The sequence below is a fragment of the Scyliorhinus torazame genome, chromosome 14 (assembly GCF_047496885.1).
Source record: "Scyliorhinus torazame isolate Kashiwa2021f chromosome 14, sScyTor2.1, whole genome shotgun sequence".
NCBI classification, from domain to species: domain Eukaryota; kingdom Metazoa; phylum Chordata; class Chondrichthyes; order Carcharhiniformes; family Scyliorhinidae; genus Scyliorhinus; species Scyliorhinus torazame.
This window is the reverse complement of record NC_092720.1, coordinates 198,423,238-198,446,169: the sequence shown is the minus strand read 5'-3', so window position 1 is coordinate 198,446,169 and position 22,932 is coordinate 198,423,238. Positions and strand designations below refer to the sequence as shown.

General features: G+C 48.3%; 11 non-coding genes across 11 annotated transcripts; all 11 read left to right on the top strand.

Annotated features, from left to right (window-relative positions):
• Nucleotides 1–206: 206 nt before the first annotated feature.
• Nucleotides 207–370, top strand: LOC140390681 (U1 spliceosomal RNA). The gene has a single exon (XR_011934739.1). It is a non-coding gene; the product is annotated as a U1 spliceosomal RNA (small nuclear RNA).
• A 1,663-nt stretch (nt 371–2,033) lies between these two features.
• Nucleotides 2,034–2,197, top strand: LOC140390759 (U1 spliceosomal RNA). Its single transcript, XR_011934816.1, has one exon. It is a non-coding gene; the product is annotated as a U1 spliceosomal RNA (small nuclear RNA).
• A 1,922-nt stretch (nt 2,198–4,119) lies between these two features.
• On the top strand, nt 4,120–4,283 carry LOC140390688 (U1 spliceosomal RNA). The gene has a single exon (XR_011934746.1). It is a non-coding gene; the product is annotated as a U1 spliceosomal RNA (small nuclear RNA).
• Nucleotides 4,284–6,227: 1,944 nt separating this feature from the next.
• On the top strand, nt 6,228–6,391 carry LOC140390634 (U1 spliceosomal RNA). The gene has a single exon (XR_011934694.1). It is a non-coding gene; the product is annotated as a U1 spliceosomal RNA (small nuclear RNA).
• Nucleotides 6,392–8,333: 1,942 nt separating this feature from the next.
• LOC140390758 (U1 spliceosomal RNA) lies at nt 8,334–8,497 on the top strand. Its single transcript, XR_011934815.1, has one exon. It is a non-coding gene; the product is annotated as a U1 spliceosomal RNA (small nuclear RNA).
• A 1,922-nt stretch (nt 8,498–10,419) lies between these two features.
• LOC140390633 (U1 spliceosomal RNA) lies at nt 10,420–10,583 on the top strand. Its single transcript, XR_011934693.1, has one exon. It is a non-coding gene; the product is annotated as a U1 spliceosomal RNA (small nuclear RNA).
• Nucleotides 10,584–12,511: 1,928 nt separating this feature from the next.
• LOC140390882 (U1 spliceosomal RNA) lies at nt 12,512–12,669 on the top strand. Its single transcript, XR_011934933.1, has one exon. It is a non-coding gene; the product is annotated as a U1 spliceosomal RNA (small nuclear RNA).
• Nucleotides 12,670–14,579: 1,910 nt separating this feature from the next.
• LOC140390632 (U1 spliceosomal RNA) lies at nt 14,580–14,743 on the top strand. The gene has a single exon (XR_011934692.1). It is a non-coding gene; the product is annotated as a U1 spliceosomal RNA (small nuclear RNA).
• Nucleotides 14,744–16,687: 1,944 nt separating this feature from the next.
• On the top strand, nt 16,688–16,851 carry LOC140390667 (U1 spliceosomal RNA). Its single transcript, XR_011934725.1, has one exon. It is a non-coding gene; the product is annotated as a U1 spliceosomal RNA (small nuclear RNA).
• A 1,921-nt stretch (nt 16,852–18,772) lies between these two features.
• LOC140390858 (U1 spliceosomal RNA) lies at nt 18,773–18,931 on the top strand. Its single transcript, XR_011934913.1, has one exon. It is a non-coding gene; the product is annotated as a U1 spliceosomal RNA (small nuclear RNA).
• Nucleotides 18,932–20,869: 1,938 nt separating this feature from the next.
• LOC140390887 (U1 spliceosomal RNA) lies at nt 20,870–21,033 on the top strand. Its single transcript, XR_011934938.1, has one exon. It is a non-coding gene; the product is annotated as a U1 spliceosomal RNA (small nuclear RNA).
• The last annotated feature ends 1,899 nt before the right edge of the window (nt 21,034–22,932 follow it).

Sequence of the window (22,932 nt, the reverse complement as noted above, 5' to 3'; positions counted from 1 at the left end):
TATGCAAATAGCATAGCGGACGTTTTAGGCAATGTGTTTCTTATAGAGAGGTATATTCGACAATTTGTCAAAATCATACAACAGAACTAGTCTAATTCGGTAGAGATAATTGTAAGTAAAGTGACAGTTTGGCCGTGTAAATGCAGTAAGTGTGAGTGAAAGATGTGATGTGTGGTGTGGACTGGGAGGGTGTACTGTTTTTAAGCATACTTACCTGGCAGGGGTGAAACCATGATCAACAAGGTGGTTCGCCCAGGACGAGGCTAGCCCATTGCACTTCGGGTGTGCTGACGCCTGCGATGTCCCCAAATGCGGGATACTCGACTGCAAAATTTGTGGTAGTAGGGGACTGCGTTCGCGCTCGCCCCTGATTGACGGAACTAAAATAGATTGATCCTTTTCTGGTCGAGCAACATGTTGGAAAGATCGCTCTAAAAACCTCTCCCGGAGCCAACAACAGGAGAGCATGGTAACACAGTGGTTAGCACAGAGCATACAGTGCAGAATGAGGCCGTTCAGCCCATCCAGTCTGCACCGTCTCACTTCAGCCCTCACTTCTATCCTATCCCCTTAACCCATTAACCTCTCCTAAACTTTTTTCGACAATGAGGGCAGTTTAGCATAGCCAGTCCACATAACCAGCACCTCTTTGCACTGTGGGAGAACACCGCAGCACCTGGAGGAAACCCACGCAGACTCCGCACAGACAGTGACCCAGCAGCGAATCGAATCTGGCACCGTGGCGCTGTGAAGCCACCGTGCTATCCACTTCTGCTACCCTGCTGCCCTGCTGTTGCTTCACAGCTCCACGATCCCAGGTCCCATTCCCGGCTCTGTGGACTCTGCACATTCTCTGCGTGGCTTTCCTCCGGTTGCTCCCACAAGTCCCCAAAGGCATGCTGATAGGTAATTTGGACATTCTCAATTCTCCCGCTCTGTACCCGAACAGGCGCCGGATTTTGGCGACTAGTTGTTTTTCACAGTCACTTCATTGCAGTGTTAATGTAAGCCTACTTGTGACGATAATCATTGTTATTATTACAATCAACATTTATGTGACTCGCAAATCCTCCTCATCAATTTCTTTCTATCCCCGTTGAGGAAATGTTAACTCTGTGTCGGGTGTGTGTGTGTCAGAGGTGTGTGTGTGCGTTGGGGTGATTGTGAGTATCAAGAATGAGTGTGCGTGTGTTTTTCGTGGGGGGCTGGTGTGCTGGGTCTGTGCGTGTCAGATGGGTGTGTGCGAAAATGGCACATGGTGCAGTGGTTAGCACTGGGACAACGGCGCTGAGGACCCGGGTTTGAATCCTGGCCCAGGGTCACTGTCCGTGTGGAGTTTGCACATTCTCGCCGTGTCTGCGTGGGTTTCACCCCCACAACCCAAAGATGTACAGGCTAGGTGGATTGGCCACATCAAATTGCCAATAAATTGGAACATAAAACGAAGTGGGTACTCTAAATTTATTTTTAAACAATATAGTGTGTGAGTGTGTGGTGATGCATGTGGGATGGGGTGCGTGCGTGGGGATGGGGGTGGGGAGCATGTCCCCATGAAGATTAACCTGACCCCACCCCCAAATAAACCTGCAAACATGCCTCTCAATAAACTGCCCATGACGCTAAAAAACCTCTCCTAGAGCCAACAACCAATATCTTCGTGACTCCAAAAACCTCCTCATCAATCTTTCTATTTCCGTGTCAGAAAAGTTAATTGTTTCCTTGCTGAACAAAGATGGACAGACAAAGTTTTGAGAGAGAAAGTCTTCATTCCGGAAAACGGTCCATCGTTTGACTGACAGGTAGATAAGGGGCGGTTCACTTCCTTTTAAGGCAAATAGCATAGCGGACGTTTTAGGCAATGTGTTTCTTATAGAGAGGTATGTTCGACAATTTGTCAAAATCATACAACAGAACTAGTCTAATTCGGTAGAGATAATTGTAAGTAAAGTGACAGTTTGGCCGTGTAAATGCAGTAAGTGTGAGTGAAAGATGTGATGTGTGGTGTGGACTGGGAGGGTGTACTGTTTTTAAGCATACTTACCTGGCAGGGGTGAAACCATGATCAAAAAGGTGGTTCGCCCAGGACGAGGCTAGCCCATTGCACTTCGGGTGTGCTGACGCCTGCGATGTCCCCAAATGCGGGATGCTCGACTGCAAAATGTGTGGTAGTGGGGGACTGCGTTCGCGCTCTCCCCTGATTTATGAAACAAAAATAGATTGATCCTTTTCACATCGATCAACCTGTTGGAAGCATCGCCCTAAAAACCTCTCCAGGAGCCAACAACAGGGTAGCATGGTAACACAGTGGTTAGCATAGAACATGCAGTTCAGAATGAGGCCGTTCAGCCCATCCAGTCTGCACCGACCCACTTCAGCCCTCACTTCTATCCTATCCCATTAACCTCTCCTAAACTTTTTTCGACAATGAGGGCAGTTTAGCATGGCCAGTCCACATAACCTGCACTTCTTTGCACTGTGGGAGGACACCGCAGCACCTGGAGGAAACCCACGCAGACTCCGCACAGACAGTGACCCAGCGGCGAATCGAATCTGGCGCCCTGGTGCTGTGAAGCCACGGTGCTATCCACTTCTGCTACCGTGCTGCCCTGCAGTTGCTTCACAGCTCCACGATCCCAGGTCCCATTCCCGGCTCTGTGGACTCTGCACATTCTCCACGTGTCTGCGTGGCTTTCCTCCGGTTGCTCCCACAAGTCCCCAAAGGCATGCTGATAGGTAATTTGGACATTCTCAATTCTCCCGCTCTGTACCCGAACAGGCGCCGGATTGTGGCGACTAGTTGTTTTTCACAGTAACTACATTGCAGTGTTAATGTAAGCCTACTTGTGACGATAATCATTGTTTTTATTACAATCAACATCTTTGTGACTCTCAAATCCTCCTCATCAATTTCTTTCTATCCCCGTTGCAGAAATGTTAACTCAGTGTCGGGTGTGTGTGTTGGGTGATTGTGAGTATCAAGAATGAGTGTGTGTGTGTTTTTCGTGGGGGGCTGGTGTGCTGGGTCTGTGCGTGTCAGATCGGTGTGTGCGAAAGTGGCACATGGTGCAGTGGTTAGCACTGGGACAACGGCGCTGAGGACCCGGGTTTGAAACCTGGCCCAGGGTCACTGTCCGTGTGGAGTTTGCACATTCTCGCCGTGTCTGCGTGGGTTTCACCCCCACAACCCAAAGATGTGCAGGTTAGGTGGATTGGCCATGCTAAATTGCCCCTTAATTTAAAAAAATAACAAAATGATTGGGTGCTCTAAATTTAAAAGAAAAAAGATGGGTGCAGGAGGGTCGGGGTAGTGTGTCTGTTTAGGGGCGGCATGGTGGCGCAGTGCTTAGCACTGTTCCCTCACGGCGTCGAAGACCAGAGTTCGATCCAGGCCCCGGGTCATTGTCCATGAGGAGTTTGCACATTTCCCTCAGTGTTTGCGTGGGTCTCACCCTCACAACCCAAAGATGTACAGGCTAGGTGGATTGGCCACATCAAATTGCCAATAAATTGGAACATAAAATGAATTGGGTACTCTAAATTTATTTTTAAACAATATAGTGTGTGAGTGTGTGGTGATGCATGTGGGATGGGGTGCGTGCGTGGGGATGGGGGTGGGGAGCATGTCCCCATGAAGATTAACCTGACCCCGCCCCCAAATAAACCTGCAAACATGCCTCTCAATAAACTGCTCATGACGCTAAAAAACCTCTCCTAGAGACAACAACCAATATCTTCGTGACTCCAAAAACCTCCTCATCAATCTTTCTATTTCGGTGTCAGAAAAGTTAATTGTTTCCTTGCTGAATAAAGATGGACAGACAAAGTTTTGAGAGAGATAGTCTTCATTCCGGAAAACGGTCCATCGTTTGACTGATAGGTCGATAAGGGGCGGTTCACTTCCTTTTCAGGCCAATATGCAAATAGCATAGCGGACGTTTTAGGCAATGTGTTTCTTATAGAGAGGTATATTCGACAATTTGTCAAAATCATACAACAGAACTAGTCTAATTCGGTAGAGATAATTGTAAGTAAAGTGACAGTTTGGCCGTGTAAATGCAGTAAGTGTGAGTGAAAGATGTGATGTGTGGTGTGGACTGGGAGGGTGTACTGTTTTTAAGCATACTTACCTGGCAGGGGTGAAACCATGATCAACAAGGTGGTTCGCCCAGGACGAGGCTAGCCCATTGCACTTCGGGTGTGCTGACGCCTGCGATGTCCCCAAATGCGGGATACTCGACTGCAAAATTTGTGGTAGTGGGGGACTGCGTTCGCGCTCGCCCCTGATTGACGGAACTAAAATAGATTGATCCTTTTCTGGTCGAGCAACATGTTGGAAAGATCGCTCTAAAAACCTCTCCCGGAGCCAACAACAGGAGAGCATGGTAACACAGTGGTTAGCACAGAGCATACAGTGCAGAATGAGGCCGTTCAGCCCATCCAGTCTGCACCGTCTCACTTCAGCCCTCACTTCTATCCTATCCCCTTAACCCAATAACCTCTCGTAAACTTTTTTCGACAATGAGGGCAGTTTAGCATAGCCAGTCCACATAACCAGCACCTCTTTGCACTGTGGGAGAACACCGCAGCACCTGGAGGAAACCCACGCAGACTCCGCACAGACAGTGACCCAGCAGCGAATCGAATCTGGCACCGTGGCGCTGTGAAGCCACCGTGCTATCCACTTCTGCTACCCTGCTGCCCTGCTGTTGCTTCACAGCTCCACGATCCCAGGTCCCATTCCCGGCTCTGTGGACTCTGCACATTCTCTGCGTGGCTTTCCTCCGGTTGCTCCCACAAGTCCCCAAAGGCATGCTGATAGGTAATTTGGACATTCTCAATTCTCCCGCTCTGTACCCGAACAGGCGCCGGATTTTGGCGACTAGTTGTTTTTCACAGTCACTTCATTGCAGTGTTAATGTAAGCCTACTTGTGACGATAATCATTGTTATTATTACAATCAACATTTATGTGACTCGCAAATCCTCCTCATCAATTTCTTTCTATCCCCGTTGAGGAAATGTTAACTCTGTGTCGGGTGTGTGTGTGTCAGAGGTGTGTGTGTGCGTTGGGGTGATTGTGAGTATCAAGAATGAGTGTGCGTGTGTTTTTCGTGGGGGGCTGGTGTGCTGGGTCTGTGCGTGTCAGATGGGTGTGTGCGAAAATGGCACATGGTGCAGTGGTTAGCACTGGGACAACGGCGCTGAGGACCCGGGTTTGAATCCTGGCCCAGGGTCACTGTCCGTGTGGAGTTTGAACATTCTCGCCGTGTCTGCGTGGGTTTCACCCCCACAACCCAAAGATGTGCAGGTTAGGTGGATTGGCCATGCTAAATTGCCCCTTAATTTAAAAAAATAACAAAATGATTGGGTGCTCTAAATTTAAAAGAAAAAAGATGGGTGTAGGAGTGTCAGGGTAGTGTGTCTGTTTAGGGGCGGCATGGTGGCGCAGTGCTTAGCACTGTTCCCTCACGGCGTCGAAGACTAGAGTTCGATCCAGGACCCAGGTCATTGTCCATGAGGAGTTTGCACATTTTCCTCAGTGTTTGCGTGGGTCTCACCCTCACAACCCAAAGATGTACAGGCTAGGTGGATTGGCCACATCAAATTGCCAATAAATTGGAACATAAAACGAAGTGGGTACTCTAAATTTATTTTTAAACAATATAGTGTGTGAGTGTGTGGTGATGCATGTGGGATGGGGTGCGTGCGTGGGGATGGGGGTGGGGAGCATGTCCCCATGAAGATTAACCTGACCCCACCCCCAAATAAACCTGCAAACATGCCTCTCAATAAACTGCCCATGACGCTAAAAAACCTCTCCTAGAGCCAACAACCAATATCTTCGTGACTCCAAAAACCTCCTCATCAATCTTTCTATTTCCGTGTCAGAAAAGTTAATTGTTTCCTTGCTGAACAAAGATGGACAGACAAAGTTTTGAGAGAGAAAGTCTTCATTCCGGAAAACGGTCCATCGTTTGACTGACAGGTAGATAAGGGGCGGTTCACTTCCTTTTAAGGCCAATATGCAAATAGCATAGCGGACGTTTTAGGCAATGTGTTTCTTATAGAGAGGTATATTCGACAATTTGTCAAAATCATACAACAGAACTAGTCTAATTCGGTAGAGATAATTGTAAGTAAAGTGACAGTTTGGCCGTGTAAATGCAGTAAGTGTGAGTGAAAGACGTGATGTGTGGTGTGGACTGGGAGGGTGTACTGTTTTTAAGCATACTTACCTGGCAGGGGTGAAACCATGATCAACAAGGTGGTTCGCCCAGGACGAGGCTAGCCCATTGCACTTCGGGTGTGCTGACGCCTGCGATGTCCCCAAATGCGGGATACTCGACTGCAAAATTTGTGGTAGTGGGGGACTGCGTTCGCGCTCTCCCCTGATTGACGGAACTAAAATAGATTGATCCTTTTCTGGTCGAGCAACATGTTGGAAAGATCGCTCTAAAAACCTCTCCCGGAGCCAACAACAGGAGAGCATGGTAACACAGTGGTTAGCACAGAGCATACAGTGCAGAATGAGGCCGTTCAGCCCATCCAGTCTGCACCGTCTCACTTCAGCCCTCACTTCTATCCTATCCCCTTAACCCATTAACCTCTCCTAAACTTTTTTCGACAATGAGGGCAGTTTAGCATAGCCAGTCCACATAACCAGCACCTCTTTGCACTGTGGGAGGACACCGCAGCACCTGGAGGAAACCCACGCAGACTCCGCACAGACAGTGACCCAGCAGCGAATCGAATCTGGCACCGTGGCGCTGTGAAGCCACCGTGCTATCCACTTCTGCTACCCTGCTGCCCTGCTGTTGCTTCACAGCTCCACGATCCCAGGTCCCATTCCCGGCTCTGTGGACTCTGCACATTCTCTGCGTGGCTTTCCTCCGGTTGCTCCCACAAGTCCCCAAAGGCATGCTGATAGGTAATTTGGACATTCTCAATTCTCCCGCTCTGTACCCGAACAGGCGCCGGATTTTGGCGACTAGTTGTTTTTCACAGTCACTTCATTGCAGTGTTAATGTAAGCCTACTTGTGACGATAATCATTGTTATTATTACAATCAACATTTATGTGACTCGCAAATCCTCCTCATCAATTTCTTTCTATCCCCGTTGAGGAAATGTTAACTCTGTGTCGGGTGTGTGTGTGTCAGAGGTGTGTGTGTGCGTTGGGGTGATTGTGAGTATCAAGAATGAGTGTGCGTGTGTTTTTCGTGGGGGGCTGGTGTGCTGGGTCTGTGCGTGTCAGATGGGTGTGTGCGAAAATGGCACATGGTGCAGTGGTTAGCACTGGGACAACGGCGCTGAGGACCCGGGTTTGAATCCTGGCCCAGGGTCACTGTCCGTGTGGAGTTTGCACATTCTCGCCGTGTCTGCGTGGGTTTCACCCCCACAACCCAAAGATGTGCAGGTTAGGTGGATTGGCCATGCTAAATTGCCCCTTAAATAAAAAAAATAACAAAATGATTGGGTGCTCTAAATTTAAAAGAAAAAAGATGGGTGTAGGAGTGTCGGGGTAGTGTGTCTGTTTAGGGGCGGCATGGTGGCGCAGTGCTTAGCACTGTTCCCTCACGGCATCGAAGACTAGAGTTCGTTCCAGGACCCAGGTCATTGTCCATGAGGAGTTTGCACATTTTCCTCAGTGTTTGCGTGGGTCTCACCCTCACAACCCAAAGATGTACAGGCTAGGTGGATTGGCCACATCAAATTGCCAATAAATTGGAACATAAAACGAAGTGGGTACTCTAAATTTATTTTTAAACAATATAGTGTGTGAGTGTGTGGTGATGCATGTGGGATGGGGTGCGTGCGTGGGGATGGGGGTGGGGAGCATGTCCCCATGAAGATTAACCTGACCCCACCCCCAAATAAACCTGCAAACATGCCTCTCAATAAACTGCCCATGACGCTAAAAAACCTCTCCTAGAGCCAACAACCAATATCTTCGTGACTCCGAAAACCTCCTCATCAATCTTTCTATTTCCGTGTCAGAAAAGTTAATTGTTTCCTTGCTGAACAAAGATGGACAGACAAAGTTTTGAGAGAGAAAGTCTACATTCCGGAAAACGGTCCATCGTTTGACTGACAGGTAGATAAGGGGCGGTTCACTTCCTTTTAAGGCCAATATGCAAATAGCATAGCGGACGTTTTAGGCAATGTGTTTCTTATAGAGAGGTATGTTCGACAATTTGTCAAAATCATACAACAGAACTAGTCTAATTCGGTAGAGATAATTGTAAGTAAAGTGACAGTTTGGCCGTAAATGCAGTAAGTGTGAGTGAAAGATGTGATGTGTGGTGTGGACTGGGAGGGTGTACTGTTTTTAAGCATACTTACCTGGCAGGGGTGAAACCATGATCAAAAAGGTGGTTCGCCCAAGACGAGGCTAGCCCATTGCACTTCGGGTGTGCTGACGCCTGCGATGTCCCCAAATGCGGGATGCTCGACTGCAAAATTTGTGGTAGTGGGGGACTGCGTTCGCGCTCTCCCCTGATTTACGAAACAAAAATAGATTGATCCTTTTCACATCGATCAACCTGTTGGAAGCATCGCCCTAAAAACCTCTCCAGGAGCCAACAACAGGGTAGCATGGTAACACAGTGGTTAGCATAGAACATGCAGTTCAGAATGAGGCCGTTCAGCCCATCCAGTCTGCACCGACCCACTTCAGCCCTCACTTCTATCCTATCCCATTAACCTCTCCTAAACTTTTTTCGACAATGAGGGCAGTTTAGCATGGCCAGTCCACATAACCTGCACTTCTTTGCACTGTGGGAGGACACCGCAGCACCTGGAGGAAACCCACGCAGACTCCGCACAGACAGTGACCCAGCGGCGAATCGAATCTGGCGCCCTGGTGCTGTGAAGCCACGGTGCTATCCACTTCTGCTACCGTGCTGCCCTGCAGTTGCTTCACAGCTCCACGATCCCAGGTCCCATTCCCGGCTCTGTGGACTCTGCACATTCTCCACGTGTCTGCGTGGCTTTCCTCCGGTTGCTCCCACAAGTCCCCAAAGGCATGCTGATAGGTAATTTGAACATTCTCAATTCTCCCGCTCTGTACCCGAACAGGCGCCGGATTGTGGCGACTAGTTGTTTTTCACAGTAACTTCATTGCAGTGTTAATGTAAGCCTACTTGTGACGATAATCATTGTTTTTATTACAATCAACATCTTTGTGACTCTCAAATCCTCCTCATCAATTTCTTTCTATCCCCGTTGCAGAAATGTTAACTCAGTGTCGGGTGTGTGTGTTGGGTGATTGTGAGTATCAAGAATGAGTGTGTGTGTGTTTTTCGTGGGGGGCTGGTGTGCTGGGTCTGTGCGTGTCAGATGGGTGTGTGCGAAAGTGGCACATGGTGCAGTGGTTAGCACTGGGACAACGGCGCTGAGGACCCGGGTTTGAATCCTGGCCCAGGGTCACTGTCCGTGTGGAGTTTGCACATTCTCGCCGTGTCTGCGTGGGTTTCACCCCCACAACCCAAAGATGTGCAGGTTAGGTGGATTGGCCATGCTAAATTGCCCCTTAATTAAAAAAAATAACAAAATGATTGGGTGCTCTAAATTTAAAAGAAAAAAGATGGGTGCAGGAGGGTCGGGGTAGTGTGTCTGTTTAGGGGCGGCATGGTGGCGCAGTGCTTAGCACTGTTCCCTCACGGCGTCGAAGACCAGAGTTCGATCCAGGCCCCGGGTCATTGTCCATGAGGAGTTTGCACATTTCCCTCAGTGTTTGCGTGGGTCTCACCCTCACAACCCAAAGATGTACAGGCTAGGTGGATTGGCCACATCAAATTGCCAATAAATTGGAACATAAAATGAATTGGGTACTCTAAATTTATTTTTAAACAATATAGTGTGTGAGTGTGTGGTGATGCATGTGGGATGGGGTGCGTGCGTGGGGATGGGGGTGGGGAGCATGTCCCCATGAAGATTAACCTGACCCCGCCCCCAAATAAACCTGCAAACATGCCTCTCAATAAACTGCTCATGACGCTAAAAAACCTCTCCTAGAGACAACAACCAATATCTTCGTGACTCCAAAAACCTCCTCATCAATCTTTCTATTTCTGTGTCAGAAAAGTTAATTGTTTCCTTGCTGAATAAAGATGGACAGACAAAGTTTTGAGAGAGATAGTCTTCATTCCGGAAAACGGTCCATCGTTTGACTGATAGGTCGATAAGGGGCGGTTCACTTCCTTTTCAGGCCAATATGCAAATAGCATAGCGGACGTTTTAGGCAATGTGTTTCTTATAGAGAGGTATATTCGACAATTTGTCAAAATCATACAACAGAACTAGTCTAATTCGGTAGAGATAATTGTAAGCAAAGTGACAGTTTGGCCGTGTAAATGCAGTAAGTGTGAGTGAAAGATGTGATGTGTGGTGTGGACTGGGAGGGTGTACTGTTTTTAAGCATACTTACCTGGCAGGGGTGAAACCATGATCAACAAGGTGGTTCGCCCAGGACGAGGCTAGCCCATTGCACTTCGGGTGTGCTGACGCCTGCGATGTCCCCAAATGCGGGATACTCGACTGCAAAATTTGTGGTAGTGGGGGACTGCGTTCGCGCTCTCCCCTGATTTACGGAACTAAAATAGATTGATCCTTTTCTGGTCGAGCAACATGTTGGAAAGATCGCTCTAAAAACCTCTCCCGGAGCCAACAACAGGAGAGCATGGTAACACAGTGGTTAGCACAGAACATACAGTGCAGAATGAGGCCGTTAAGCCCATCCAGTCTGCACCGACCCACTTCAGCCCTCACTTCTATCCTATCCCATTAACCTCTCCTAAACTTTTCTCGACAATGAGGGCAGTTTAGCATGGCCAGTACACATAACCTGCACTTCTTTGCACTGTGGGAGGACACCGCAGCACCTGGAGGAAACCCACGCAGACTCCGCACAGACAGTGACCCAGCAGCGAATCGAATCTGGCACCGTGGCGCTGTGAAGCCACCGTGCTATCCACTTCTGCTACCCTGCTGCCCTGCTGTTGCTTCACAGCTCCACGATCCCAGGTCCCATTCCCGGCTCTGTGGACTCTGCACATTCTCTGCGTGGCTTTCCTCCGGTTGCTCCCACAAGTCCCCAAAGGCATGCTGATAGGTAATTTGGACATTCTCAATTCTCCCGCTCTGTACCCGAACAGGCGCCGGATTTTGGCGACTAGTTGTTTTTCACAGTCACTTCATTGCAGTGTTAATGTAAGCCTACTTGTGACGATAATCATTGTTATTATTACAATCAACATTTATGTGACTCGCAAATCCTCCTCATCAATTTCTTTCTATCCCCGTTGAGGAAATGTTAACTCTGTGTCGGGTGTGTGTGTGTCAGAGGTGTGTGTGTGCGTTGGGGTGATTGTGAGTATCAAGAATGAGTGTGCGTGTGTTTTTCGTGGGGGGCTGGTGTGCTGGGTCTGTGCGTGTCAGATGGGTGTGTGCGAAAATGGCACATGGTGCAGTGGTTAGCACTGGGACAACGGCGCTGAGGACCCGGGTTTGAATCCTGGCCCAGGGTCACTGTCCGTGTGGAGTTTGCACATTCTCGCCGTGTCTGCGTGGGTTTCACCCCCACAACCCAAAGATGTGCAGGTTAGGTGGATTGGCCATGCTAAATTGCCCCTTAATTTAAAAAAATAACAAAATGATTGGGTGCTCTAAATTTAAAAGAAAAAAGATGGGTGTAGGAGTGTCGGGGTAGTGTGTCTGTTTAGGGGCGGCATGGTGGCGCAGTGCTTAGCACTGTTCCCTCACGGCGTCGAAGACTAGAGTTCGATCCAGGACCCAGGCCATTGTCCATGAGGAGTTTGCACATTTTCCTCAGTGTTTGCGTGGGTCTCACCCTCACAACCCAAAGATGTACAGGCTAGGTGGATTGGCCACATCAAATTGCCAATAAATTGGAACATAAAACGAATTGGGTACTCTAAATTTATTTTTAAACAATATAGTGTGTGGTGATGCATGTGGGATGGGGTGCGTGCGTGGGGATGGGGGTGGGGAGCATGTCCCCATGAAGATTAACCTGACCCCACCCCCAAATAAACCTGCAAACATGCCTCTCAATAAACTGCCCATGACGCTAAAAAACCTCTCCTAGAGACAACAACCAATATCTTCGTGACTCCAAAAACCTCCTCATCAATCTTTCTATTTCCGTGTCAGAAAAGTTAATTGTTTCCTTGCTGAACAAAGATGGACAGACAAAGTTTTGAGAGAGAAAGTCTTCATTCCGGAAAACGGTCCATCGTTTGACTGACAGGTAGATAAGGGGCTGTTCACTTCCTTTTAAGGCCAATATGCAAATAGCATAGCGGACGTTTTAAGCAATGTGTTTCTTATAGAGAGGTATGTTCGACAATTTGTCAAAATCATACAACAGAACTAGTCTAATTCGGTAGAGATAATTGTAAGTAAAGTGACAGTTTGGCCGTGTAAATGCAGTAAGTGTGAGTGAAAGATGTGATGTGTGGTGTGGACTGGGAGGGTGTACTGTTTTTAAGCGTACTTACCTGGTGAAACCATGATCAAAAAGGTGGTTCGCTCAGGACGAGGCTAGCCCATTGCACTTCGGGTGTGCTGACGCCTGCGATGTCCCCAAATGCGGGATACTCGACTGCAAAATTTGTGGTAGTGGGGGACTGCGTTCGCGCTCTCCCCTGATTTACGAAACAAAAATGGATTGATCTTTTTCAGATCGGAAGCATCGCCCTAAAAACCTCTCCAGGAGCCAACAACAGGGTAGCATGGTAACACAGTGGTTAGCATAGAACATGCAGTTCAGAATGAGGCCGTTCAGCCCATCCAGTCTGCACCGACCCACTTCAGCCCTCACTTCTATCCTATCCCATTAACCTCTCCTAAACTTTTTTCGACAATGAGGGCAGTTTAGCATAGCCAGTCCACATAACCTGCACTTCTTTGCACTGTGGGAGGACACCGCAGCACCTGGAGGAAACCCACGCAGACTCCGCACAGACAGTGACCCAGCGGCGAATCGAATCTGGCGCCCTGGTGCTGTGAAGCCACGGTGCTGTCCACTTCTGCTACCGTGCTGCCCTGCAGTTGCTTCACAGCTCCACGATCCCAGGTCCCATTCCCGGCTCTGTGGACTCTGCACATTCTCCACGTGTCTGCGTGGCTTTCCTCCGGTTGCTCCCACAAGTCCCCAAAGGCATGCTGATAGGTAATTTGGACATTCTCAATTCTCCCGCTCTGTACCCGAACAGGCGCCGGATTGTGGCGACTAGTTGTTTTTCACAGTAACTACATTGCAGTGTTAATGTATGCCTACTTGTGACGATAATCATTGTTTTTATTACAATCAACATCTTTGTGACTCTCAAATCCTCCTCATCAATTTCTTTCTATCCCCGTTGCAGAAATGTTAACTCAGTGTCGGGTGTGTGTGTTGGGTGATTGTGAGTATCAAGAATGAGTGTGTGTGTGTTTTTCGTGGGGGGCTGGTGTGCTGGGTCTGTGCGTGTCAGATGGGTGTGTGCGAAAGTGGCACATGGTGCAGTGGTTAGCACTGGGACAACGGCGCTGAGGACCCGGGTTTGTAACCTGGCCCAGGGTCACTGTCCGTGTGGAGTTTGCACATTCTCGCCGTGTCTGCGTGGGTTTCACCCCCACAACCCAAAGATGTGCAGGTTAGGTGGATTGGCCATGCTAAATTGCCCCTTAATTAAAAAAAATAACAAAATGATTGGGTGCTCTAAATTTAAAAGAAAAAAGATGGGTGCAGGAGGGTCGGGGTAGTGTGTCTGTTTAGGGGCGGCATGGTGGCGCAGTGCTTAGCACTGTTCCCACACGGCGTCGAAGACCAGAGTTCGATCCAGGCCCCGGGTCATTGTCCATGAGGAGTTTGCACATTTCCCTCAGTGTTTGCGTGGGTCTCACCCTCACAACCCAAAGATGTACAGGCTAGGTGGATTGGCCACATCAAATTGCCAATAAATTGGAACATAAAATGAATTGGGTACTCTAAATTTATTTTTAAACAATATAGTGTGTGAGTGTGTGGTGATGCATGTGGGATGGGGTGCGTGCGTGGGGATGGGGGTGGGGAGCATGTCCCCATGAAGATTAACCTGACCCCGCCCCCAAATAAACCTGCAAACATGCCTCTCAATAAACTGCTCATGACGCTAAAAAACCTCTCCTAGAGACAACAACCAATATCTTCGTGACTCCAAAAACCTCCTCATCAATCTTTCTATTTCGGTGTCAGAAAAGTTAATTGTTTCCTTGCTGAATAAAGATGGACAGACAAAGTTTTGAGAGAGCTAGTCTTCATTCCGGAAAACGGTCCATCGTTTGACTGATAGGTCGATAAGGGGCGGTTCACTTCCTTTTAAGGCCAATATGCAAATAGCATAGCGGACGTTTTAGGCAATGTGTTTCTTATAGAGAGGTATATTCGACAATTTGTCAAAATCATACAACAGAACTAGTCTAATTCGGTAGAGATAATTGTAAGTAAAGTGACAGTTTGGCCGTGTAAATGCAGTAAGTGTGAGTGAAAGATGTGATGTGTGGTGTGGACTGGGAGGGTGTACTGTTTTTAAGCATACTTACCTGGCAGGGGTGAAACCATGATCAACAAGGTGGTTCGCCCAGGACGAGGCTAGCCCATTGCACTTCGGGTGTGCTGACGCCTGCGATGTCCCCAAATGCGGGATACTCGACTGCAAAATTTGTGGTAGTGGGGGACTGCGTTCGCGCTCTCCCCTGATTGACGGAACTAAAATAGATTGATCCTTTTCTGGTCGAGCAACATGTTGGAAAGATCGCTCTAAAAACCTCTCCCGGAGCCAACAACAGGAGAGCATGGTAACACAGTGGTTAGCACAGAGCATACAGTGCAGAATGAGGCCGTTCAGCCCATCCAGTCTGCACCGTCTCACTTCAGCCCTCACTTCTATCCTATCCCCTTAACCCATTAACCTCTCCTAAACTTTTTTCGACAATGAGGGCAGTTTAGCATAACCAGTCCACATAACCAGCACCTCTTTGCACTGTGGGAGGACACCGCAGCACCTGGAGGAAACCCACGCAGACTCCGCACAGACAGTGACCCAGCAGCGAATCGAATCTGGCACCGTGGCGCTGTGAAGCCACCGTGCTATCCACTTCTGCTACCCTGCTGCCCTGCTGTTGCTTCACAGCTCCACGATCCCAGGTCCCATTCCCGGCTCTGTGGACTCTGCACATTCTCTGCGTGGCTTTCCTCCGGTTGCTCCCACAAGTCCCCAAAGGCATGCTGATAGGTAATTTGGACATTCTCAATTCTCCCGCTCTGTACCCGAACAGGCGCCGGATTTTGGCGACTAGTTGTTTTTCACAGTCACTTCATTGCAGTGTTAATGTAAGCCTACTTGTGACGATAATCATTGTTATTATTACAATCAACATTTATGTGACTCGCAAATCCTCCTCATCAATTTCTTTCTATCCCCGTTGAGGAAATGTTAACTCTGTGTCGGGTGTGTGTGTGTCAGAGGTGTGTGTGTGCGTTGGGGTGATTGTGAGTATCAAGAATGAGTGTGCGTGTGTTTTTCGTGGGGGGCTGGTGTGCTGGGTCTGTGCGTGTCAGATGGGTGTGTGCGAAAATGGCACATGGTGCAGTGGTTAGCACTGGGACAACGGCGCTGAGGACCCGGGTTTGAATCCTGGCCCAGGGTCACTGTCCGTGTGGAGTTTGCACATTCTCGCCGTGTCTGCGTGGGTTTCACCCCCACAACCCAAAGATGTGCAGGTTAGGTGGATTGGCCATGCTAAATTGCCCCTTAATTTAAAAAAATAACAAAATGATTGGGTGCTCTAAATTTAAAAGAAAAAAGATGGGTGTAGGAGTGTCGGGGTAGTGTGTCTGTTTAGGGGCGGCATGGTGGCGCAGTGCTTAGCACTGTTCCCTCACGGCGTCGAAGACTAGAGTTCGATCCAGGACCCAGGTCATTGTCCATGAGGAGTTTGCACATTTTCCTCAGTGTTTGCGTGGGTCTCACCCTCACAACCCAAAGATGTACAGGCTAGGTGGATTGGCCACATCAAATTGCCAATAAATTGGAACATAAAACGAAGTGGGTACTCTAAATTTATTTTTAAACAATATAGTGTGTGAGTGTGCGGTGATGCATGTGGGATGGGGTGCGTGCGTGGGGATGGGGGTGGGGAGCATGTCCCCATGAAGATTAACCTGACCCCACCCCCAAATAAACCTGCAAACATGCCTCTCAATAAACTGCCCATGACGCTAAAAAACCTCTCCTAGAGCCAACAACCAATATCTTCGTGACTCCAAAAACCTCCTCATCAATCTTTCTATTTCCGTGTCAGAAAAGTTAATTGTTTCCTTGCTGAACAAAGATGGACAGACAAAGTTTTGAGAGAGAAAGTCTTCATTCCGGAAAACGGTCCATCGTTTGACTGACAGGTAGATAAGGGGCGGTTCACTTCCTTTTAAGGCCAATATGCAAATAGCATAGCGGACGTTTTAGGCAATGTGTTTCTTATAGAGAGGTATGTTCGACAATTTGTCAAAATCATACAACAGAACTAGTCTAATTCGGTAGAGATAATTGTAAGTAAAGTGACAGTTTGGCCGTGTAAATGCAGTAAGTGTGAGTGAAAGATGTGATGTGTGGTGTGGACTGGGAGGGTGTACTGTTTTTAAGCATACTTACCTGGCAGGGGTGAAACCATGATCAAAAAGGTGGTTCGCCCAGGACGAGGCTAGCCCATTGCACTTCGGGTGTGCTGACGCCTGCGATGTCCCCAAATGCGGGATGCTCGACTGCAAAATTTGTGGTAGTGGGGGACTGCGTTCGCGCTCTCCCCTGATTTACGAAACAAAAATAGATTGATCCTTTTCACATCGATCAACCTGTTGGAAGCATCGCCCTAAAAACCTCTCCAGGAGCCAACAACAGGGTAGCATGGTAACACAGTGGTTAGCATAGAACATGCAGTTCAGAATGAGGCCGTTCAGCCCATCCAGTCTGCACCGACCCACTTCAGCCCTCACTTCTATCCTATCCCATTAACCTCTCCTAAACTTTTTTCGACAATGAGGGCAGTTTAGCATGGCCAGTCCACATAACCTGCACTTCTTTGCACTGTGGGAGGACACCGCAGCACCTGGAGGAAACCCACGCAGACTCCGCACAGACAGTGACCCAGCGGCGAATCGAATCTGGCACCCTGGTGCTGTGAAGCCACGGTGCTATCCACTTCTGCTACCGTGCTGCCCTGCAGTTGCTTCACAGCTCCACGATCCCAGGTCCCATTCCCGGCTCTGTGGACTCTGCACATTCTCCACGTGTCTGCGTGGCTTTCCTCCGGTTGCTCCCACAAGTCCCCAAAGGCATGCTGATAGGTAATTTGGACATTCTCAATTCTCCCGCTCTGTACCCGAACAGGCGCCGTATTGTGGCGACTAGTTGTTTTTCACAGTAACTTCATTGCAGTGTTAATGTAAGCCTACTTGTGACGATAATCATTGTTTTTATTACAATCAACATCTTTGTGACTCTCAAATCCTCCTCATCAATTTCTTTCTATCCCCGTTGCAGAAATGTTAACTCAGTGTCGGGTGTGTGTGTTGGGTGATTGTGAGTATCAAGAATGAGTGTGTGTGTGTTTTTCGTGGGGGGCTGGTGTGCTGGGTCTGTGCGTGTCAGATGGGTGTGTGCGAAAGTGGCACATGGTGCAGTGGTTAGCACTGGGACAACGGCGCTGAGGACCCGGGTTTGAATCCTGGCCCAGGGTCACTGTCCGTGTGGAGTTTGCACATTCTCGCCGTGTCTGCGTGGGTTTCACCCCCACAACCCAAAGATGTGCAGGTTAGGTGGATTGGCCATGCTAAATTGCCCCTTAATTTAAAAAAATAACAAAATGATTGGGTGCTCTAAATTTAAAAGAAAAAAATGGGTGCAGGAGGGTCGGGGTAGTGTGTCTGTTTAGGGGCGGCATGGTGGCGCAGTGCTTAGCACTGTTCCCTCACGGCGTCGAAGACCAGAGTTCGATCCAGGCCCCGGGTCATTGTCCATGAGGAGTTTGCACATTTCCCTCAGTGTTTGCGTGGGTCTCACCCTCACAACCCAAAGATGTACAGGCTAGGTGGATTGGCCACATCAAATTGCCAATAAATTGGAACATAAAATGAATTGGGTACTCTAAATTTATTTTTAAACAATATAGTGTGTGAGTGTGTGGTGATGCATGTGGGATGGGGTGCGTGCGTGGGGATTGGGGTGGAGAGCATGTCCCCATGAAGATTAACCTGACCCCGCCCCCAAATAAACCTGCAAACATGCCTCTCAATAAACTGCTCATGACGCTAAAAAACCTCTCCTAGAGACAACAACCAATATCTTCGTGACTCCAAAAACCTCCTCATCAATCTTTCTATTTCTGTGTCAGAAAAGTTAATTGTTTCCTTGCTGAATAAAGATGGACAGACAAAGTTTTGAGAGAGATAGCCTTCATTCCGGAAAACGGTCCATCGTTTGACTAATAGGTAGATAAGGGGCGGTTCACTTCCTTTTCAGGCCAATATGCAAATAGCATAGCGGACGTTTTAGGCAATGTGTTTCTTATAGAGAGGTATATTCGACAATTTGTCAAAATCATACAACAGAACTAGTCTAATTCGGTAGAGATAATTGTAAGTAAAGTGACAGTTTGGCCGTGTAAATGCAGTAAGTGTGAGTGAAAGATGTGATGCGTGGTGTGGACTGGGAGGGTGTACTGTTTTTAAGCATACTTACCTGGCAGGGGTGAAACCATGATCAACAAGGTGGTTCGCCCAGGACGAGGCTAGCCCATTGCACTTCGGGTGACGCCTGCGATGTCCCCAAATGTGGGATACTCGACTGCAAAATTTGGGGTAGTGGGGGACTGCGTTCGCGCTCTCCCCTGATTTACGGAACTAAAATAGATTGATCCTTTTCTGGTCGAGCAACATGTTGGAAAGATCGCTCTTAAAAACCTCTCCCGGAGCCAACAACAGGAGAGCATGGTAACACAGTGGTTAGCACAGAACATACAGTGCAGAATGAGGCCGTTCAGCCCATCCAGTCTGCACCGTTTCACTTCAGCCCTCACTTCTATCCTATCCCCTTAACCCATTAACCTCTCCTAAACTTTTTTCGACAATGAGGGCAGTTTAGCATAGCCAGTCCACATAACCAGCACCTCTTTGCACTGTGGGAGGACACCGCAGCACCTGGAGGAAACCCACGCAGACTCCGCACAGACAGTGACCCAGCAGCGAATCGAATCTGGCACCGTGGCGCTGTGAAGCCACCGTGCTATCCACTTCTGCTACCCTGCTGCCCTGCTGTTGCTTCACAGCTCCACGATCCCAGGTCCCATTCCCGGCTCTGTGGACTCTGCACATTCTCTGCGTGGCTTTCCTCCGGTTGCTCCCACAAGTCCCCAAAGGCATGCTGATAGGTAATTTGGACATTCTCAATTCTCCCGCTCTGTACCCGAACAGGCGCCGGATTTTGGCGACTAGTTGTTTTTCACAGTCACTTCATTGCAGTGTTAATGTAAACCTACTTGTGACGATAATCATTGTTATTATTACAATCAACATTTATGTGACTCGCAAATCCTCCTCATCAATTTCTTTCTTTCCCCGTTGAGGAAATGTTAACTCTGTGTCGGGTGTGTGTGTGTCAGAGGTGTGTGTGTGCGTTGGGGTGATTGTGAGTATCAAGAATGAGTGTGCGTGTGTTTTTCGTGGGGGGCTGGTGTGCTGGGTCTGTGCGTGTCAGATGGCTGTGTGCGAAAATGGCACATGGTGCAGTGGTTAGCACTGGGACAACGGCGCTGAGGACCCGGGTTTGAAACCTGGCCCAGGATCACTGTCCGTGTGGAGTTTGCACATTCTCGCCGTGTCTGCGTGGGGTTCACCCCCACAACCCAAAGATGTGCAGGTTAGGTGGATTGGCCATGCTAAATTGCCCCTTAATTAAAAAAAATAACAAAATGATTGGGTGCTCTAAATTTCAAAAAAAAAAGATGGGTGTAGGAGTGTCGGGGTAGTGTGTCTGTTTAGGGGCGGCATGGTGGCGCAGTGCTTAGCACTGTTCCCTCACGGCGTCGAAGACTAGAGTTCGATCCAGGACCCAGGTCATTGTCCATGAGGAGTTTGCACATTTTCCTCAGTGTTTGCGTGGGTCTCACCCTCACAACCCAAAGATGTACAGGCTAGGTGGATTGGCCACATCAAATTGCCAATAAATTGGAACATAAAATGAATTGGGTACTCTAAATTTATTTTTAAACAATATAGTGTGTGGTGATGCATGTGGGATGGGGTGCGTGCGTGGGGATGGGGGTGGGGAGCATGTCCCCATGAAGATTAACCTGACCCCACCCCCAAATAAACCTGCAAACATGCCTCTCAATAAACTGCTCATGACGCTAAAAAACCTCTCCTAGAGACAACAACCAATATCTTCGTGACTCCAAAAACCTCCTCATCAATCTTTCTATTTCCGTGTCAGAAAAGTTAATTGTTTCCTTGCTGAACAAAGATGGACAGACAAAGTTTTGAGAGATGAAAGTCTTCATTCCGGAAAACGGTCCATCGTTTGACTGACAGGTAGATAAGGGGCGGTTCACTTCCTTTTAAGGCCAATATGCAAATAGCATAGCGGACGTTTTAGGCAATGTGTTTCTTATAGAGAGGTATGTTCGACAATTTGTCAAAATCATACAACAGAACTAGTCTAATTCGGTAGAGATAATTGTAAGTAAAGTGACAGTTTGGCCGTGTAAATGCAGTAAGTGTGAGTGAAAGATGTGATGTGTGGTGTGGACTGGGAGGGTGTACTGTTTTTAAGCATACTTACCTGGCAGGGGTGAAACCATGATCAAAAAGGTGGTTCGCCCAGGACGAGGCTAGCCCATTGCACTTCGGGTGTGCTGACGCCTGCGATGTCCCCAAATGCGGGATACTCGACTGCAAAATTTGTGGTAGTGGGGGACTGCGTTCGCGCTCTCCCCTGATTTACGAAACAAAAATAGATTGATCCTTTTCAGATCGAGCAACCTTTTGGAAGCATCGCCCTAAAATCCTCTCCAGGAGCCAACAACAGGGTAGCATGGTAACACAGTGGTTAGCATAGAACATGCAGTTCAGAATGAGGCCGTTCAGCCCATCCAGTCTGCACCGACCCACTTCAGCCCTCACTTCTATCCTATCACATTAACCTCTCCTAAACTTTTTTCGACAATGAGGGCAGTTTAGCATGGCCAGTCCACATAACCTGCACTTCTTTGCACTGTGGGAGGACACCGCAGCACCTGGAGGAAACCCACGCAGACTCCGCACAGACAGTGACCCAGCGGCGAATCGAATCTGGCACCTGGTGCTGTGAAGCCACGGTGCTATCCACTTCTGCTACCGTGCTGCCCTGCAGTTGCTTCACAGCTCCACGATCCCAGGTCCCATTCCCGGCTCTGTGGACGCTGCACATTCTCCACGTGTCTGCGTGGCTTTCCTCCGGTTGCTCCCACAAGTCCCCAAAGGCATGCTGATAGGTAATTTGGACATTCTCAATTCTCCCGCTCTGTACCCGAACAGGCGCCGGATTGTGGCGACTAGTTGTTTTTCACAGTAACTTCATTGCAGTGTTAATGTAAGCCTACTTGTGACGATAATCATTGTTTTTATTACAATCAACATCTTTGTGACTCTCAAATCCTCCTCATCAATTTCTTTCTATCCCCGTTGCAGAAATGTTAACTCAGTGTCGGGTGTGTGTGTTGGGTGATTGTGAGTATCAAGAATGAGTGTGTGTGTGTTTTTCGTGGGGGGCTGGTGTGCTGGGTCTGTGCGTGTCTGATCGGTGTGTGCGAAAGTGGCACATGGTGCAATGGTTAGCACTGGGACAACGGCGCTGAGGACCCGGGTTTGAATCCTGGCCCAGGGTCACTGTCCGTGTGGAGTTTGTACATTCTCGCCGTGTCTGCGTGGGTTTCACCCCCACAACCCAAAGATGTGCAGGTTAGGTGGATTGGCCATGCTAAATTGCCCCTTAATTTAAAAAAATAACAAAATGATTGGGTGCTCTAAATTTAAAAGAAAAAAGATGGGTGTAGGAGTGTCGGGGTAGTGTGTCTGTTTAGGGGCGGCATGGTGGCGCAGTGCTTAGCACTGTTCCCTCACGGCGTCGAAGACTAGAGTTCGATCCAGGACCCAGGTCATTGTCCATGAGGAGTTTGCACATTTTCCTCAGTGTTTGCGTGGGTCTCACCCTCACAACCCAAAGATGTACAGGCTAGGTGGATTGGCCACATCAAATTGCCAATAAATTGGAACATAAAATGAATTGGGTACTCTAAATTTATTTTTAAACAATATAGTGTGTGAGTGTGTGGTGATGCATGTGGGATGGGGTGCGTGCGTGGGGATGGGGGTGGGGAGCATGTCCCCATGAAGATTAACCTGACCCCACCCCCAAATAAACCTGCAAACATGCCTCTCAATAAACTGCCCATGACGCTAAAAAACCTCTCCTAGAGACAACAACCAATATCTTCGTGACTCCAAAAACCTCCTCATCAATCTTTCTATTTCCGTGTCAGAAAAGTTAATTGTTTCCTTGCTGAACAAAGATGGACAGACAAAGTTTTGAGAGAGAAAGTCTTCATTCCGGAAAACGGTCCATCGTTTGACTGACAGGTAGATAAGGGGCGGTTCACTTCCTTTTCAGGCCAATATGCAAATAGCATAGCGGACGTTTTAGGCAATGTGTTTCTTATAGAGAGGTATATTCGACAATTTGTCAAAATCATACAACAGAACTAGTCTAATTCGGTAGAGATAATTGTAAGTAAAGTGACAGTTTGGCCGTGTAAATGCAGTAAGTGTGAGTGAAAGATGTGATGTGTGGTGTGGACTG